This window comes from Zalophus californianus, chromosome 8 (assembly GCF_009762305.2).
Source record: "Zalophus californianus isolate mZalCal1 chromosome 8, mZalCal1.pri.v2, whole genome shotgun sequence".
NCBI classification, from domain to species: Eukaryota; Metazoa; Chordata; class Mammalia; order Carnivora; family Otariidae; genus Zalophus; species Zalophus californianus.
The window spans coordinates 61372212-61390964 of NC_045602.1; positions in this window are offsets into that span (position 1 = coordinate 61372212).

Genomic DNA, 18753 nt, shown 5'->3' on the forward strand with positions numbered 1-18753 from the left:
ACCCACTCACTACCCTCTGGCTAGATTACCTAGCCTAGCGAGAAGATAGCAAAATAATTGGCATCTGGATTCTTTCCTGCTTATTCATCATAAATAATGACTTCTTACAGTAGTGTACTGCCTTCTACTTTATACAGTGCTTTCATGAACATTATTTCATCTGACCATCGTCAGGACCGATCTCACAACTTCCACTTTGTGGGTGAGGAGACTGAGGCTCACCAGGGTTAAGGGCTTGCCGCAGGCAAGGACAATGAGAGGGAGGGAGGGAAGCCAGGTGTTCTGGTGTCTAGTCCAGAGCTGATTTCACTGAACTCTATAACTGATCAAAGAGAGTGTCTCCCTTTGTTAGCACACAAGCCATAAATGTTCATAAACGCACACACGTATGACAGACACACACACACAGATCAAGGATGTCCATAGGTCAGGGCATGCAAAATTGTCCCTTCCTACCAATAGCCGTGGGCACTGCAGGAGGAGGTTGGAGCAAGGGTCCCTCCTTGCTGTCTTTTCCCAGTGTCTTTTCCACAAAAGATAAACAACCCTGATTGACTAGGTGGCCTGGATGAGTTTTTCCTCTCACCTAGGTGGGATGGGGCTTCCAGACAAGAGTTATTTCCTGGAGAAACACCCTCCCTGCCCCATGCTCTGCCTTTGTGTTGTTGAAACCTGAGACCAGTAGGGATTCTGTGACAGCATCCTCTCTGAATGTGCTGAGCTCCATGCTGATACTTCCAAAAAGTGACACCATTTCCAAAGGGAGACCCGACTGAGATAGAACAAACAATCAAGATTCTTTTGGACAACGTCAGCCTTGGTTGGTAACTGCACTTGGTGTTCACTACACTTTCATTTCTGGTCTACGTTTCTGCCTCTATCTCTTTTTTCTTCTTGGAGTCAGAAAGTAAATGGGTAATTATAAATTATTGGATAATTGTAAATAATTGGATCCGTTATAAATACATGGCTATCTCTAGAAGTGGGATTTTTGTTTTTTTGAGGGGGTGGGGGAGGAGAGAGGGCGTGGGTAAGGGATATCTTTTCTTCCTCCCCCTTTTGGGGAAAGAAAAAGACGTCTCATTAAAAAAAAAAGAAAAGACCATCTCTTTCTACCATATCTTTTTCAGTTGGAAGAGAATAAAAGTTCATTTATGAAATTCATTATGAAATGATGGTGTTGTGCTAGGGCTAGAACTTTTGAAAAATCCACACAGGATTGATGATTTGGGAAGACATCTCCCTATGCGATATGTCAAGGTCGTGGCTATCCGTGAATGGTGGAAGCCAAAGAAGGGACTGACAAATCTGACTGGAGTCCTCACTGTGCCCTCTCCTGAGAGTGAAACTTCAAATTGCAGAGAGATTAATTGGTTGCCCAGCATGTACTGAGCATGGATTAGAGGACACAGTCTCGGGTGTTCGGGAGGGTGGGGACCAGACATGGGACATTGTTCTTACCCTCCCAAGCCTGGTCTATGAACATTAATTTTGTGGTCTGTCCAGATTGTCACACTAAACAAAAAAGTCTAGTTAGACTTCTGAATCCATGATGGCAGAGACTTAGCAGCTCCTGCAAAAACTGGTGGTAGTTTAAAGAAAAATTTAGGCAAGGCAAGCAAACTTGGATTCTACTGAGGTCTAACCGAGTGCCCCAAACCTTGGCAGAATGTTTCCCTGGTATTTTTGCTTGGAGTTTTCAACAACTTTCGTATTAGAGTCAAGCCTTGCAAAAGGTGAAGAATATCTTTCAAGTATTGTGTGCACTGACACGATTTTCCTTTTTTTGAGGGCTAGTTGAGATTAATGTTGAAGAAGATGATTATCAATATTAACATGTTTCCCTTCTACAGTAATGTTTATTTCTATCAAGAATTCTATCAAGAATCAGTGTCTCCAGGAAGTGGTGGTAGAGAGCATCAGAATTGAAGTATTTTGAGGACACCTGGGTGGCTCGGTTGGTTGAGCTCTTACCTCAGCTTGGGTCGTGGTCCCAGGGCCGTGGGATAGAGTTCTGTGTCGGGCTCCTTGCTCAGTGGGGAGCCTGCTTCTCGCTCTGCCTGCCACTCCCCCTGCTTGTGCTCTCTTTCTCTCTGTCAAATAAATGGATAAAATCTTAAAAAAAAAAAAGAATTGAAGTATTTTGTAGGCTGTTGTTTCTCTTCTTCCATGCCATATAGCTTTGGCTTCTTTTGGGATATAGCGTGAGGAAACAGATTCGAGGAATTTACATACTGGCTGTGAAGTCAATATGAAGTTGAATTGGAATTTCAGAAACAACGAATGTTGCAAGCACACCTTCCTTCTTCAAGGATTCATTCTGTCTGAGTTCTTAACCAACAGGGAAACAATAATGCTATTTCTTTTCTCTGAGTCTCTAGCAGAGACAGCACTCCTCAGTTTGCACTCCCCCAGGGTTACATTAAGACAAAGTACTTCACACTTCCAGCAAAATCCAGAAACGTAATCGTTTTCCTTCCTATCTTAGTGTAATTAAGATACCTTCTTGTTAAATCACATTACTTTTCCCCCTGGCTTTATATTTTTAAGAATGCTCCCAGAAAATACCTAAGGCTTATAGAACACTTTTATAGATATGATAGAATCAACTTTCCTAGAGATTCTAGAAAGGTGGGCCAAGAACCGACTATAGCAGAAAGGAACCACAGCAATCATCCATTTTACAGATCGGGGCAGCAGAGTCCCAAAGATTAAGCAAAGGATCTAAGGTCACACAGCTTGGGGAAAAAAAAAAAAGTGAGAGCCAAGCTCGAAATCACACAGTTAGTGGTTGAGTCAGAATTGGAACTCAAGTCTCCAGCTCCCGTGCAAAGGAATTCAAGCGGCAAATCTCTCCCTTGTGACCTACTAAATTCAGAAGCAAGAGCGGCAGAAAAGTGTGCATTACGGAAGGTTTTAAGAATAAAATCAAAAGCTTGTTGTGGTGCCAGTCCTGGTGGGGAGCATGTGAGCATGTCCCATATTTCAAGGGTTTCTAAGCAGCATCCCGATGGCAGAGAACATTTAGGTCACTACCTGAAAGCATTCCTCCTTTAATTCACCCCTCCAATGGTAGAAATAAACTTAGGGACCCAGAATTGCTGCGAGACAGCTTTTAAAGTTAAAAGGGCATAAAAAAGAGCTACTCATCAAACCAAATTCATCTCGAATGACTTAAATAGATTCCACAATCTGTTCCATTCTCTAGACAGAATTTAAGAGAAACACCCACTTAATTTGAATTTCAAGGCCGCATCACATCCTGTTAGAGAATCCAAATAGCCAATAGCATGACCTGAATCTTGTTACTGGGGATATTTAATTTTGAGTTCAAAGGTGGTGTAACAGCAACGAACGGCAGGGAGGATCGACTGAACGGGTATACAACTCTGTGTGGTGAGGATTATTTGCCTTCACATGCTAGTTAGGCCACGCGTTCTTTTCTGTGCAAGATGAAATCCTACCCACTTGCCCCTTCCTTCGATCAGGGGTTCCTGCCTCTGTTCAGAGATGTACAAATCCCGCCTCACCCTTTATTAGATCTGCTGCCTTCAGGTCTTCTGCCGCCATTTCTTTTCTCGCCAGCCATCCTTTGATTCGCATTCCCTTCTTTGAATGGACAGGGGTTGACTCCGAATGTCCCCGGGCCTGATGGGGCTGCAGTTGTGGGCAGCAACAAAGTCATCCCTGAAATAGGAGCGGGACAGCGGGACGTCTCACAGAGCTACAGCCAATCAAATATTCCTGTTGAAGATGGTCTGAGAGGAACTAATTTGCCTGATTTTTTCCCCCCTGGCGATATAGTCCCTTGAATTTCCCGAACTGGCACTGCCTACCAGCAACTTCTGCTGACATCGGGGTCCCTTCCGCTCCTCTCTCCGGGTTGACTTGTCCTCTCTCCTCAGACACAGAGAAAGCCTGCTGAGAGGAACGCGGAGATCACCTTCCTACGGGCTCTGAGGTTTGCAGAGTTGCTCACACCCCTGTTTCCAAGTGCCCGGGTGCTCACCTGTTGCTTGCCTCACCACGCGAAGGGGAAAAACCAAAATGCAAATCCTCCTCCTCAGAAATTCACTCAAAGCTCAGAACTCTGAACACAAGAGATTTCCCTTTAAAGCGGTCCCCTTTGCGTGGATTTGCCTGTAGCCTCTAACGCCTTATTTGTGGAGTTCTTTTTATTTTTCAGGTCCTTTGGGATGATGTACCGTGGATGGACTCCTGGGCGTTATGGTCCAGGCCAGCGAATGGTGCCAATCTCTGAGTCAGCATCTCTGGACGGTGATCCTGGCTTTATCGTTGCCATGCTCACCCACCTGGTGTCCCCTCTCTCTGCACTTGACCTTATACGGGGCCCATTCCTCCCTCTAAAAAAAGGAAGGGCACTCCCTGCTTTCTGCCTCCTACGACCCAGCGGGGCACAACAGTCACAGTTCTATGAGCCACCCGTATGCTCCGGACTCTGGGTAGGGGTGGGGATGATGACATCCAGTCTTGATGACTATAGGCAAGTGGGGTTGGGGTCCATCTTAAAGGTGGGCTTTTCTTTGTTTTTAGTTAGTAAACCCGTTTTCTTTATAACTTTATGGCACAGAAAAAAAAAAGCTGTAGCGATTTTTGTTTGGGATCTAAAGCTGTCATCACATTTTTGAAATGGTTACATGTGCAGTGCTCAGGGTGCATTTTATCACTTTGGTACACCTGAAGGTTGGTGGTTCCCCTCTGCAACTTGCGCTGCTGGTGGGTGGCCCTGGAGGGCCTTGTGCACCTCCCTGAAGGTGGCAAAGCACCACACATCTGCTGCCTGAAGACCGAGAGCCAGGACAGGTCTGAAATGTGATCGCTATTGAACACCGAACCCTTTTCAGCTGGCCAACTGCCTGGAGTTTGGTAAAAAGCAAAATATAGGTTAAAATAAAAACAATAAAATTAGCCAATGCTTATCCAGAATTTACTATGTTCTGGGCATAGGGATGAGTTTTCCGTGCATGTTCTTATTTCTTCTTCATAACCATCTTATGGGGGTAGTTACTGTCATTATTCCATTTTACCAAAGCCAAGAGAGACCGCGGGACATATCCAAGGTTAAACTCCTGGCACTGCCATGATATGACTCCAGAATCCTCACTCTTAACCTCTACGTATTTAGACTTCCAGGTTCTGTCTCATTGTAGAATTTTGTCATCATATGTAATGCCGCCGTGGAGGATCCCCTATGAAAAACAGTGACAACAGTGCAGGGCTAATTAAACTGATTAGAAAGCATACTCATAGTGGTGTTGCCTTCAGGGTTCTGGTCTTGTTAACCACCGACTAAGGTTGGTGTCAGTATTTCTCACAGCGCTTGCATTTCTGTCTGTCCTTGGCGCTGGGAGGACCAGTTTGATTCTGTGAACCATACCTGAGAAATTCACTCATGCATCTTCTCCATCCGCAGTAAGGCTCATTCGTTTGTTCAATCAACAAATATTTATTAGGTCCCTGCTATATGCAACCTACTGAGCTAAGTGCTGGGGAAAAGAGGCAAAGAGGTAAAGGGCACAGTTACTGCCCGTCAGAAATTGCCACCAGTTGAGAACGAAATTAATTAGAATCCTACTGAAAAACTAGTTAAGTTGACAGTGGTGAGAACAGTGGGCCTTTTTAAATGCTAATATATGATTCACTTTGCCAAAGTAGACAACAGGCCAGGGGCTTCAGCACTTCCAAATGAATGGGAATGTTATTCTTTATACCTTATGAGTAGGACATAGTTAAAAGTTATTTTTCAAATGACGGGGATGAGTATACACTGATGTTTCCTCGTGTAGCTGGTCCAGTCCTTCTGGTAAATAACAGCAGGGGCGCCTGGGTGGCTCAATTGGTTAAGCAACTGCCTTCGGCTCAGGTCATGATCCTGGAGTTCCGGGATCGAGTCCTGCATCTGGCTCCCTGCTCAGCAGGGAGTCTGCTTCTCCCCCTGACCCTCCCCTCTCTCACCCTCTCTCTCTCTCTCTATCTCATTCTCTCTCTCAAATAAATAAATAAAATCTTAAAAAAATAATAACAGCAGGTAATTTAGAAGGAGAGTAGCTATAGAAACACAGTTTCTTGTCCTGTGGATGGAAGATAAGTGTTACTATATCCTGTATATCCTGTGTGTATATCTTATATAAAGGATAAATCTATGTATTTCCACTCTCTGGGCTGACCTGTCACTGGTTACCTGCTGCTAATTCATTCTAAATGAAACATGACAAAGAAATCTTTACTTCTCCTATGTGCAGTCCTGTGATCTCTTTCAGAACATCAGCATAAGCCAAATTCGTTTTCCCCACCTACAGCGTACAAGGTGGTGTTCTAGGCACTCTGGGCAACTATCAAGAAGTTTAAGACTCAAGCCCTGTCCTCAAAGGGAATATAGTCAGTCCCATTAAGAGGGCAAAATTATAAGCATAAAAGCAGGTCATTAACAATGAAAGGGTGCAATAGGATTAATTCAGAAGTGAGAGATACAAACTATAGGAATCTGAAGGAAGAGGATTTCTCTGGGGCCCACAAAGATGCTGGGCTTTTAGTTGGTCATCAAAGGCAGGCTAGAATTTGGACCATAAAGAGAAAGGATGAGGGCAAACCAGTTCAAGGCAGTCCTGTGGTGTGTGGAGGGCAGGGGCTAGATCACTGTGGCAGGAAAAGGTTTATTTATGGATATAATGGAAGGTAAACTTAGAAACTAATTTGGAACCAATTATGGAGGCTCTTTAATGATAGGTGATGGGGCCTGTACCATAGTCAATAAAAAGTTTTTCAAAATCGTGTCCATAGAAAAGATTTTAGGAAGAGTATAGCAGAGTATGGAATGGATTGAAGGGGAACTCAAAGGTGACCAAGAGACCAACAGGAGGCTGGTCCTTGAACCTTCAAGGTTCAAGGTTGCCAATTTCCTGGAGGGAGGACTCTGCCATGAGGATAGTATTTGGGTCAAGCTATGTAGTCATCTTCACTGCATGCAAGCACGCAAGGATGCCATTATTTGATGGTATATCTAAATTCCCCATTTACCCTGGTCTAGATCCATCCCAGAATGCCTATGGAGAGCTGACAAAAGATCTTCCTTATGTGACGGTTGTTAGAAGCCCACACAATGAAGACCCTAAAGATAAAGACCTTGAGGCCCAAACCACTCAGTTTCCTAGAGATGAACTCTTTTTACAGTAGGAAGGGAAAACATCTCATCTCATCAGGCATTTAACACTTTAGCAGAAAGTCTCAAGCACAATGATAAAGTTAAGTGGAAAATGAACAGAAAACTATAAGAGTTTTGTAGTTCAGTGGGCTCCAGGGATTTCCTTTATTTGAGGGGGAAAGATTAAAGATTTTTTTTTTTTATTATTTTGACTATTTGTAAAAGTTGAATTATGTTGCTTTTTTCTTTGCAATATGCTTGTTGATACATGCCAGGTACTGCAATAATACGATTTTATTGTCATTTGGCCACAGCACTAGATGAATTTCATAATGAAGGCATGAAGTGAAGGTAAGCAAGCATGTTTACGCAGAATCAGAGAAATGTTCTCTGCACCAAAGTGAGGCTGAGCAGGCTAGGGCTTTACTCTCTTGGAGCTTAAATTTCAAAAAAAAGAGACCTTTGTATTATTGTATGGCAGTCATATGATCTGGTATCCTTCCACACCTCCCTTCCCCCTGGCTACCATTCTGTTCTCCCTGGAAGCACGATTGGTCTATGACTGTCCAGGGTCATAAATCAGGACATTTAAGGCACACAAAGAATTCGTTTTTGACACTGGGTTGCAAACTCTCCATTTTACTCTTGAGTTTCCCCTCGAACCTCCTCCTCCTCACCCCTGTGACCTGTCCATAGCCACAAGCCCCAGTGCTGGCGCCAGTTCTCAGGAGGATTGTCAAAGATGTAAATACAAGCTAAATATCAGGCATGAGTGAGTGGCTGGGAGCCGCCCCAAGGGGTTCAGCACACGTGGAAACATTCCCCTGAGGTGCGAAAACACTTTGACATGACGGGTATGGCTCGTATTTCCCTCCCACCGAAATAAAGTATAACTGAAAAAGTTAAATATTCCCTATAGACCTTGACGTGGGACAGGGAGGGAAAAAAAGGTCTCTGGGAGATGAATTCTGTGGAGAAGACAAAGCTCCCTTCTCTAGCTACGCTCCCCCTCTTCTATGGCTCAATTCACACTTCAGCAGATTATCACTGAAAGTCACAGAAAGAAGCCCCCTCCTCATCTGCAATTTTGCTTTCCTCAGTTTCAGGTGCCCATTGGCAACCACGGTCACTAAGCGGGTGCTCCTTCTCACTCACGGTGGGAAGCGCCATAGCAGCCAGCGCTACGTCAGGACGACGCCTGCGCCATTCCCCGGCGTCACTCCCCTGCGTCATTCACTGACGTCATCTCATCATGCCGACATTTTGCCATCTCACATCCTCCGAAGAAGAAGGGTGAGTACGGTACGTAAGAGATTTTCAAATAGACCGTGTTCACATAACTTTAATACAGTGCAGGCATACCTCGGAGATACTGCGGTTTGGTTCCAGAGCACTGCGGTAAAGCGAATATCGCCATACGGCGGGTTAAATGAATTTTTTTTTGTTTTCTCGTGCATATATAAGTTATGTTCACACTATGCAGTCTATTAAGTGTGCAGTAGTGTGATGTCTAAAAAAGTTCATAGCTTAAGTAAAAAATACTTTATCGCTAAACAATGCTAACCGTCATCTGAGCTTTTGGGGAGTCATCATCGCTGGTCACAGATCACCATAGCAAATGATAATGGAAAAGTTTGAAATGTTGTGAGATTACTAAAATGTGACATAGGCATGAAGTGAGCAAATGCTGTTGGAAAAATGGCACTGATAGACTTGCTCCGCGCCGGGTTACCACAGACCTTCCATTTGTAAAAAACAAGTATCTGTGAAGTGCAATAAAGCAAAGCACAGTAAAACGAGGTATGCCTGTATATTTTTATAATTATTTTATTTTATTATTAGTTTTTGTTGTTAATGTCTTACTGTGCCTAATTTATAAATTAGACTTTACTGCAGGTATGTATGTATAGAAAAAGACCATAGTATAATAGGGTTTGGTACTAACTGTGGTTTCAGGCATCCACTAGGGGTCTTGGAATGTATCCTCCATGGATAAGGGGGTCTACTGTATACTTAGTTAGGAAATGCAAGTGTCCATATAATATATTTAAATGTTTAATGTAGTAGTTGTAATGCAGGTGTTTAATGTAATAGTTTCACGTAATCATTCTTTTCATTTTTCCCACGAGTCAGAAGTATGGTGTATGTATAGGAAGGCTGTATATACGCACAGTTACACTTCTAATTTCTTATGTATACACCTATTTATAACATATGCATATTCATGTCTTGTGTATGCTACCAGTATGCACACAGCCAGACAGGAAAACATGCCTCATCTATGACTGTGTTGATCTCAAGGACATTATTGGGCTTTGATCTTTGATATTCAGCACCCCCTGGTTTCTAGAATCTTATCTTCAGAAACTGTATTCACTCTGACCCCTCACTCTTCTTCTCCAGGCGTTAAAGGTAAAGGCTACAAAACTGGACTAGAGAAGGTTCGTTTATCCTCTCCTGGCCTAAGGAGTCATTGTGTCTGCAGAACAGATGTGGGATGGGCAGGAGTGGAGTAAACCTATCCCCTCTCCTACTGGAAATCACATTTAATTCTGACCCAGGGGGCCTCTGTGTTGCAAATGGAGAGGTAATTAAGCCTCCAGACTCTGAGCCTTTTGGGGTGAGAGGGCTTAGTTTTTCATATATACATCCAGTATATTTTTGAAGAGCAGAGGGTGGAGGCCAGAGAGGCAAGCCTTGAAGAGAATGGAAACAAGATGACAGGTGTTGGGCGTATTGCTGTTAGGTGGCATGGATAAATAGAACACATATTTAAAGATTAATTCCAGTTTTAAAAAGCTGAAAGAATTGTACCAGCATTCTTGGTAGTGTGACAGAGGAATGGGGCCACCACCTTGCCAGTGAGTGCTTATGGGAAGGAAAGGGGGCTGGAGTGCCCCTTCTGCTGCCATTATTATTATTATTATTAAAAAAATTATGATTTAAGTGGAAAAGTTCCACCTGCAGAGACCTGGAGTGAGAGCTCGAAGGACAGGAGCCCTCCGCTGGTAACGACACCTGGTTGTTAACCAGCACAGCCAAGGACTGAGCCCAGTGACCTAGAGGGAGATGGCTGAGGTAACCAATCCCCAGGAGTGGTCCTCCAAGGAGTGTGTTGGTCCCATTTCAGCCACTGCCAGCTAGGAACATTCCACCTGCTGCTGTTCTGTGTTGATTTAGACCATGCCTCCTGGGTGTGTGGCTGCAGTAGAGCTTGGAAAATCTGAAGCAAGCAAAAGGACTTGGGATTTCCATTTAGGAATGTTGACACCTTCCCCTAGTCAAGGGACATGGAGTGTGTGTGTGTGTGTGTGTGCGCGCACGCGTGTGCGTGTGTGTGTGCCTGTGTTTGACTTGTGTAGAGGGTAGGGTCAGTCCTTTCTCTACCACCCCACTGTGTTAGGGCTGGTGAAGTGGAAGGTGCTGTTGTACACTGCTCCCCCTCCCCTTCCACCACCCTCTTTTGGAACCAAGCTGAGAGAACTCTTTAGCATGGGCACCCTTGGTTTTTTTTTTTTTTTTTTTTTTGATGGGCCAAGCTTACAGTTTTCAAAGTGCTATGACAGGATGGTTGCAAAAATAAAAAGCTAGTGAAAGCTTAGTCACAATATTTCTATAGCTGGCAATCAAAAGATCATATTGCATGCAACTGGCAAAATCATCATAGGGAAATTATGCATTTTCCAGAATACCTTATTCCCTTCTGTGTATTAAACATTACTTTAATATTCTGGTGACAATGTTTTATAATTAATCTAAATGTAAGGGAATGAACACACCAGAGATTATGTCTCAGTGCAAAGAGGTGAAAAAGGCTTTTTTGCAGTGGCAGACCGGATTACTGACTCAACTCCTTTCATTTAAGAGCAGCCACGGATATCACTAAGGGCTAATATCCTGCCCCATCCTCCAGTGAATGCAAACATTCCGTACACTTTGGGGAGTAAAATCTCTTTACTCATAAGGGTGTTAACACAGAAGAAAAGCGTTTTAAAAATTGCATTAGTTCATAGACTTACATTGAACTCATGAGGGGGAATCTAGCCCCAGAGAGATAAAAACTAAAGAGCTGAGCCATAAACCAGTATGATAACATCCTTATTATAAGATGCAAATTGAGGGACCCAATTCACTAAAACACATGTTACTGGTATTTAATTTTGCTTGTGGGAATATATCAGAAGTTGGCCTATGCCTTTTGCACAATGTACTTAAAATGAGGGCGAGTAACTTTAGCTATTAGAAAAAGTGATGAAGAAGCGCAGGGCAAGCCAGGATTGAGAGATAATTGCAAGGATCTAATTTAAGTGTCAGTGTACACAGCTTTCTTCCTTGGCTTGGGCTTAGAGGCACAGAACTGGTGTAGGAAGGCAAGTGGGGCTGTGCTCCTGGATGGGGAGGCTGGGGTCCTGCAGCAGGGCAGTGGAATGGCAGCCTTGCTTGGCGTGGCCTGGGCCCGTGGGGCCGTAGTCTGTGGGCTGGGGGCCAGATGAGGCTGGCCCACGCCCAGTGGTCATCGCAGGAACTTCACTCGAGCTAGTATGTTTGGGAGCCTGTGGTTTGGAGAAGAGAAGATACACTTCCCCATGAGAAAAAGGTCAGTTCCTCTTTCCTCGGGTGGCACAAACAGCCTGCTGGGTGTACTTGGACTTCCTGCCACCACTTCCACCCCTGGGTAGGTGAATTATGCTCCCCTCTCAGGGTGACATGGTGAGGTTGTCCCCTGGGTCTGCCCAGGTGGCCGTTCCTTTGGCACCGCACAGACAAGAGAACTATTGCCCAGCTGTCACCTCCTTTCAGAAGCCTTCCTCACCGGGGGCTCTCGGGAAGGGACATCTCCCCTTGAGACTCAAAAGTGCTATCAGTGGACCCCAGGGTGTGGGCATCATCATCTGGGAGCCCATTAAAAATGCACTATCAGCAGCCCCTCCCCAAAGCTATTGAGTCATGGTCTACATTTTAACAACGTGAATTAAGTTTGAGAAGTGTGGCCAGCCCCATCGTCTGGCCTACTTCATGGGCCCCTCATTTGGCATTTGGCATTTAGGGCTTGCAAGGTTTGTATAGTGGGGAGAGGGTTCTCCAAACGTCTTTTTTTTTTTTTTTTGGTGGGGGAGTCAAATCTTTGTGATTAGAAAAATATCTTCGGAAGCATAGGGATGCATTGGAAGTTGTCAGGGCACAAGCATGATGCACTGTGAGATGCTACCTTAATAACATCGGGGTCACCTTGATGTTGGCTGGGGAGGGAAGGGGCGTCCAACTATGGAGGGGTGGAGGGTCTGCTGAGGGGATACATTGTTCTGGAGATGCATGGTGGTGATGGGCATACAGCATTGCCAAGTATACTTGATACCTCTGAACTGTATAATTACGAATGGTTAAAATGGTAAATACTATGTTATATGTATTTCACCCTAACTAAAAAAACTGTTTAAAAAAAGCAAGGAAACAAAACCAAAATAGAAAATAACAAGAACAGGGGCACCCGGGTGGCTCAGTCAGTTAAGTGTCTGCCTTCAGCTCAGGTTATGATCCCATGGTCCGGGGATTGAGCCTAAGTTGGGCTCCTTCCTCAGCGGGGAGCCTGCTTCTGCCTCTCCCTCTGCCTCTTCCCCTGCTTGTGCTCTCTCTCAAATAAATAAATAAATAAATAAATAAATAAATAAATAAAATCATAAAAAAAAGAAAATAACAAGAACAAACGGCAACAAAGTAAACAAACACAAAAGAGGAGGCGAGGCTAGCAAGAGCAAGCAAAGGAGAAAGGACAGGGGTTGATATGAGAGAGGCAGTGGCAGAGAGGGAAAGGAAGCTTATGTGGGGACAGAGGCACTCTCCAGAGCCTGGGGCTCCTGCAAACTGTCCAGTCATTTGCAGCCGGAGAAGGGCTGATTTTCTTTTACTGCCTAACAGTGTGCCTGGAGTTTAGGGGCAGTATCACCTCCCTGGGGTGGGAGAAGTGTCCACTTCCAGTTTATTTATGTGTGTTTTCCCGAGAGTAGGATAAATGGCTGTGAAGCTGACCTGATATTTATGTCCACTTTAAGGCCGGTGGTTGTTGATATGAGTGCTTTCTAGGTGAACTGCACCCTCAGAGTCATTTACTTTATGGACGGTTTCTGTTGGGGAGGACTGGGAAAAGTCATCAGATTGCATGTTTGCTGCTTCCCCTCATTATACTCTCACTTTTGAATAATTTCTGAGGACTTTGGAAGTTTAAGAAGGGGGACCCCCTTCAAGGTGTGGGAGCATTCCAAAGACTGGTAAGATGTTTTCTGCCCCAGATGGGCTCTTTACTATTCATTTGTGAAATCTACTATTACCATTCTAAAAGTTTTCTGTTGTTCATTCTGCGCATTAGAAAAAGTAGAAGATCTGGCTTTCAAACATGTGTTTGAGCTGGATCAGGGAAGACATATTCTAATCTTGTCTGGCCTATTAATTTGTTTGGTCAGTCCTTGCTTGTTTAGGATTCCCTCCCCTCTCTTTTCTCCCTCAAGCAACAACATGGTATAATCATAGCCCTTGCCTGTAGAACTCCCTGCTTGTCAAACACTGAAGGTTCAGTCTGTAGACAGAAAGAGGCCGGAATGCAAGGTGTGAATACTGAGGTAAAACAGAGTGTGGGCAAGAGTTTTGTCTGGTTGCTATTGGGTTTTAAGAACTTGCAGGTCAAGAACTGGCCTCAAAAGCAAAACTTGAGAGACTTGAAGTTATATTCTGAGACCAGGGCAAAGGACTCCAAGCTTTCAACTCTGTGACTTGCTCTCAGGAAGATGCAGCTGGCGATGGAGGCAGATGCTTGGAATTCATTTTTCGCCAAATGATTTGGTTTTCTGAGTCTTGAGTCCTGGTCAAAGCTTCCCTTTTTATCTTATTTTTTAAAAAAGTCAGTTGGTACAAACTGGGCTTAACTGTAAGGGAATTTAAACAGGAGGGGAAGCTAAATCTTTCAAGCTATCTGGTAAATCTGAGAGTTCTCTGAAAGGGTTCCAAAGAAATGTGAGTAAATGTTTGGGAGGAGGACAAGGAAGTGATTGTATTATTACTAATAACATAATGAGATACTCATACCTTTGAAAACTATTTTTACCTTCGTTGAACAGGTTTTATTTGCTCATTTTGTCCCTATTCTATCAAGGTATTGCTGTTAACCTCACCAGTGAGCAAACTGAGGCACAGAGCAGTCCAGTGGTTTGTTGGGGGCCATAGAACTGGTTAAGAGAGTAGGCAGGACTTGGGACCCACTATGACTCATTCTGCAGACTTTCCATGAGGTTTTTAATCTTGTCCTTTCTGGACATGCTCTCTCCTGGGTTTAGACTCATGCTAGGTGCTAGGTGGGAGGGTATTGGAGATAGTGGGATAACTGTGGGTGTAGGCTCTTGAATGTGCTAACATGCTGAGGCTGGAGCTGGTCCTAACCTTGCCACGGTGAGGTGATGGGAATTGAGGATAAACTCCTGGAAGGGAGGAGTATGAGTGTTGGATTCATGATACTGGTATGTGGTTCCCAGTAATTCCACTCAGGCCAAGAAAGCAGGTGGATCCACATACAACCTGCATTCTCTGGGCCATTTCTGGGCCTGGCCAGTTCCTACACCTTACCTCTAAAAGGATGGCTTGCTCCATCACCCTCTGAGTTCAAATATCTTCTTTTAAAGATGCTGTGTTGGTCTGGATAGCAAAGCCATCAGAAGGCCCTTATTTTAATATTCTCAGATTATCTGGGAGGAGTCATTAATCTCCTTTCCTCAGGTAGGCTGGTTTGTCAGATATTGCTCATCTCACTTAAACTATTGCAGAAACAAAGAGTCTGACCTTGAGAAAACGAAATACAGGGAAGTCAGCTAAGACAAGACTGGAGTCTTCGGGGTGATGGGTGGGAGGATGGCAGCCACAGGGAGCCTATCCACACAGATTTTGGAAGCCAACTGAGGCACTCAAGGCAAACTCTCTGGAATTCCCAAGCTACCTTCCTGGAATGTGTGCTGGGGGAGGGGCGGCTGAGGATGACTTCAGGTCTTGAGCCTAGCGGCCCAGCTCTAGATTCAGAATTAAGACCCTTGGGTTCTATCTAGTCCCCGCTCTTTCTGTTCATTTTCTTCTCCGGATCTTATTTTTCTCATCTGTAAAATGAGTAGATGAATTCCAAGGTCACTTCTGACTCCACGATTCTGTGTGACTCTCCCTGAAAGAGAGAACCTGAGAGGATAACCGGGGAAGAATGCAGTTCAGTGGTGGCCAGGTAGGAAGTCACCTGGAGCAGCCATAGGAGGAATCAGTGAATGGCGGCACAGTCACTGCCATGAGCAATCTGTGCTGAGAGGAGTAAGCTCAGACCTGTCAGGGAAAGAAGGCCACTCTACAAAACACCAGGGAACCTATATAAGGAGGTTTTGCCCAAGTGACGCGCAAGTAGGTGCTGGTAGCAAATAAACCAGTTCAGGGTCTCAACTTGGTCGGGAATGGAATGCCTTTTTTTTTTTTTTTTTTGTAAGGAAATAAATCCAGTCAGGTCTTTTATCTTGTTTAGAAATCATAAATTTAACATGTATTGCGGTTAGTAGACCAGTTCAGGGGCTGTTTGGGGGCATGGATTCATTAGGCTGAGAATATTTATGGGGCAGGGTTTAAAGGACACCATTCAACAGTCCGTGGCCCAGGGCTGTTTTGGCTGTAGCTTTGGGCAGTCTTTTGGAGTTCTGTTTTGTTGAAATATACTTTAGGACACAAAGAATTAAATGGCTTTTGAAAACATTTCCCTACTACTCCAGCTAGTTAAATTCCCAACACTTTGGAATCATGGCTATAATTCAGTTTTTAAATACAAATAGAGTGCCTGCTATGTCTTAGTACGTGCTGGACACATTTTGAGGTATTTTGAAGGAAACAATGGTGAATGATACTAGGGCCATGGCAGGTGACTCAAACAACATTTTTCGTTATAATAAGTTTGGGGAATTTTTCTTCTCCTATAAGAAGGCAAATCAGCACACACCTACACCTCCCCATGTCCTTTTGCTACAGGATTTGGTCTTGATTTCTGGAAACCTTTTCACAATCAATAGGCTAAACCTTGTCCTAATCAAAATATGGTAGACATGTTTCAGCATGAATACTGCTGAAAAAAAAAAAAGACTGAAATATAAACTGGTTTAGACAATCAATAAATGAACGCTGACTCATTGTGCACTTGGTGAAGGTAAAGGGCACACTCTGTCCTTGACCACCTGTTATGTGTATTTTATTTATTCCTCTGAGCTGTGTCATATTATTGTCATTTTCCCGATAAAGAAATAGAGGCTAGAACTGGTTAAGTGACTTGCTAAAGGTCATCTAGCTAGTAAGAAGTAACGTCCGGTCTTTCTGACTCCAAAATCCGTGCTCTTATTTACCAGTTCATCTAACAAATGTTAATTGAGCATTTCTCATTAACATACTGCCTTCATAGAGGGCATTCTGTATGCGTGAATCATGAAATAAAAGCGCAATAGAACATATTTTGTAATTAAGTGCTACTTTAAGAGCTACATGAACTCAGAGAAGGGAGAATGATGTGGGTTGTAGAGGCTTGGCAAGATGTCTTAGGAGGATCTTAGGCTGGGTCTCAGAGCATGGGAAAGATTTGCAGGGACAGAGAACAGAGTGGCAGAATAAGGTGTGTTTTGGGGGGGGCATTGAGGTGCAGTGGTAAACCAGAATAGGTGGTTTAACTTTGCAATGTCACAGCCTTTTGGGTTCAAATGTATCTACCTGAAGTAGACTTCCAATCCCTCAAATATTGGAGAGGTTGGAAGTACCTGCACTGTGTTACTCTCATCTGCCTGAATAGCAACTGTCTCTAAATCCAGAAAAGAGACCTGGGAGGGGTGAGAATATAAAATAATTATTCTTTTTTTTATAAAATAATTATTCTTGATGGCAGTTTCCACATGCTTCCTAAACCTATATCCAACCTGAATTACCTTAATAAATCTGAAATAATAATGGGAGAAGCCTAAGAGTAATGATTTTAAAAGCCCCGTGTTCCCAAGAGGCATATGCTACCAGCTGCACAGACTCTTTCTGTGTGTGATCAAAACCTTTTTTGTTCCCTTTAAAAATAAGACATTTGTAAGGAGCTTCATTGGTTGAAGAGGTAGTTGCTTGGTTGCTGGTTTGGTTTTTGAGAACAGCAATGCCGTATCTATAGAATCAGCTTGAGCAGTGTATTTCATTCAACTTCTCAGAAGTTACCAATTGGGGTGCTGGGTGGCTCAGTCAGTTAAGCATCTGCTTTTGGCTCAGGTCATGATCCTGGGGTCCTGGGATGGAGCCCCCAGTTGCATCTCGCTCCCTGCTCAGCTGGGAGTCTTCTTCTTCCTCTCCCTTTGCCCCTCCCCTACTCGTGCGCACCCATGTGCGCGCGCTCTCTCTCTCTCTCTCTCAAATAAATAAATAAAATCTTAAAAAAATAATAACTTTAGGGATGCGTGGGTGGCTCGGTCTGTTAAGCGTCTGCCTTTGGCTCAGGTCATGATCACAGGGTCCTGGGATAGAGTCCTGCATCATCAGGCTCCTTGCTCAGTGGAGAGCCTGCTTCTCTCTCTGTATGCTGCTCTCCCTGCTTGTGCTCTCTCTCTCTTTCTCTCTGACAAATAAATAAATAACATCTTTGAAAAAAAAAACTTTAAGGAGATTCTCGGTGAGGCTGTTGTAGTGACTCTGACTTATTTCATCCCATGTGCCTCCTTGCCCCTCTTTTTGTCTTCTTTTCTAGCCCCTGTATAAGCTGAGAAGGTGGGATAGAAAGGAAGTACAGAAAAGTTTGGGGCCCTGATGTTGGTCAGGAGGGTTTGGAGGCTGGGAGTGGAGCCCCAGAAAGACATGGCAGCTCATGGTGGTGTGGTGTGGCCTCCTAGGCACCACCTGAATCTCCCCAAGAGGAGGCTGCCACTGCCATCCTCTCCTTTGCCACTGGTGGTGACTATTGGGAGCATTTCTCATAAGATTTGGAATGGATGTCCAGAATAATATCTTGGGGCCCATTAACTCAGTTGCTTGGACATTCTAGTGACAGAGTTGTGTGTTGCAGCGGAAAGAGCACCAGATTGGAGAAGAAGTCTTGCCCTAGACAGTTCTGCTGCATGTCCTTAAGTGTTTCTTAAGATTTCTCCATCTCGATTTCCTTATTTGTCATGTAGATGGTCACTAGATAATCTCCAAGCTCCTTCCTAAGCCTGTGACTGGAGGCCAAGTTGTAAATTTAGTCTCCTTGTGAGATAGATAATGTTGTTTTGTGCCAGGGTCACAGACAGCAGCCCTGACCTGCCCTCATCTTGACTTCTCTAGAAGGGAGAAAGTCAGTGGTTCAGCCCAAATCCTTTGTTGTTTTGGGTAAAACAGCTCCCAGATGATGCTGTTAGCAAAATTGTGTAGAAGAATTAGTGTGACCAGCCATGCTGGTTTGCTTGAGATGGAGGAGTTTCCCTCATTTTTAAAACAGGTAAAATCTTGGGCAAATTGGGACAAACTGGTCACCCTAAGAGGGACAGTCCTCACCAATTTAGCATTAAGATGCTGCTCAACCAGGGCCAGTGAAGGTA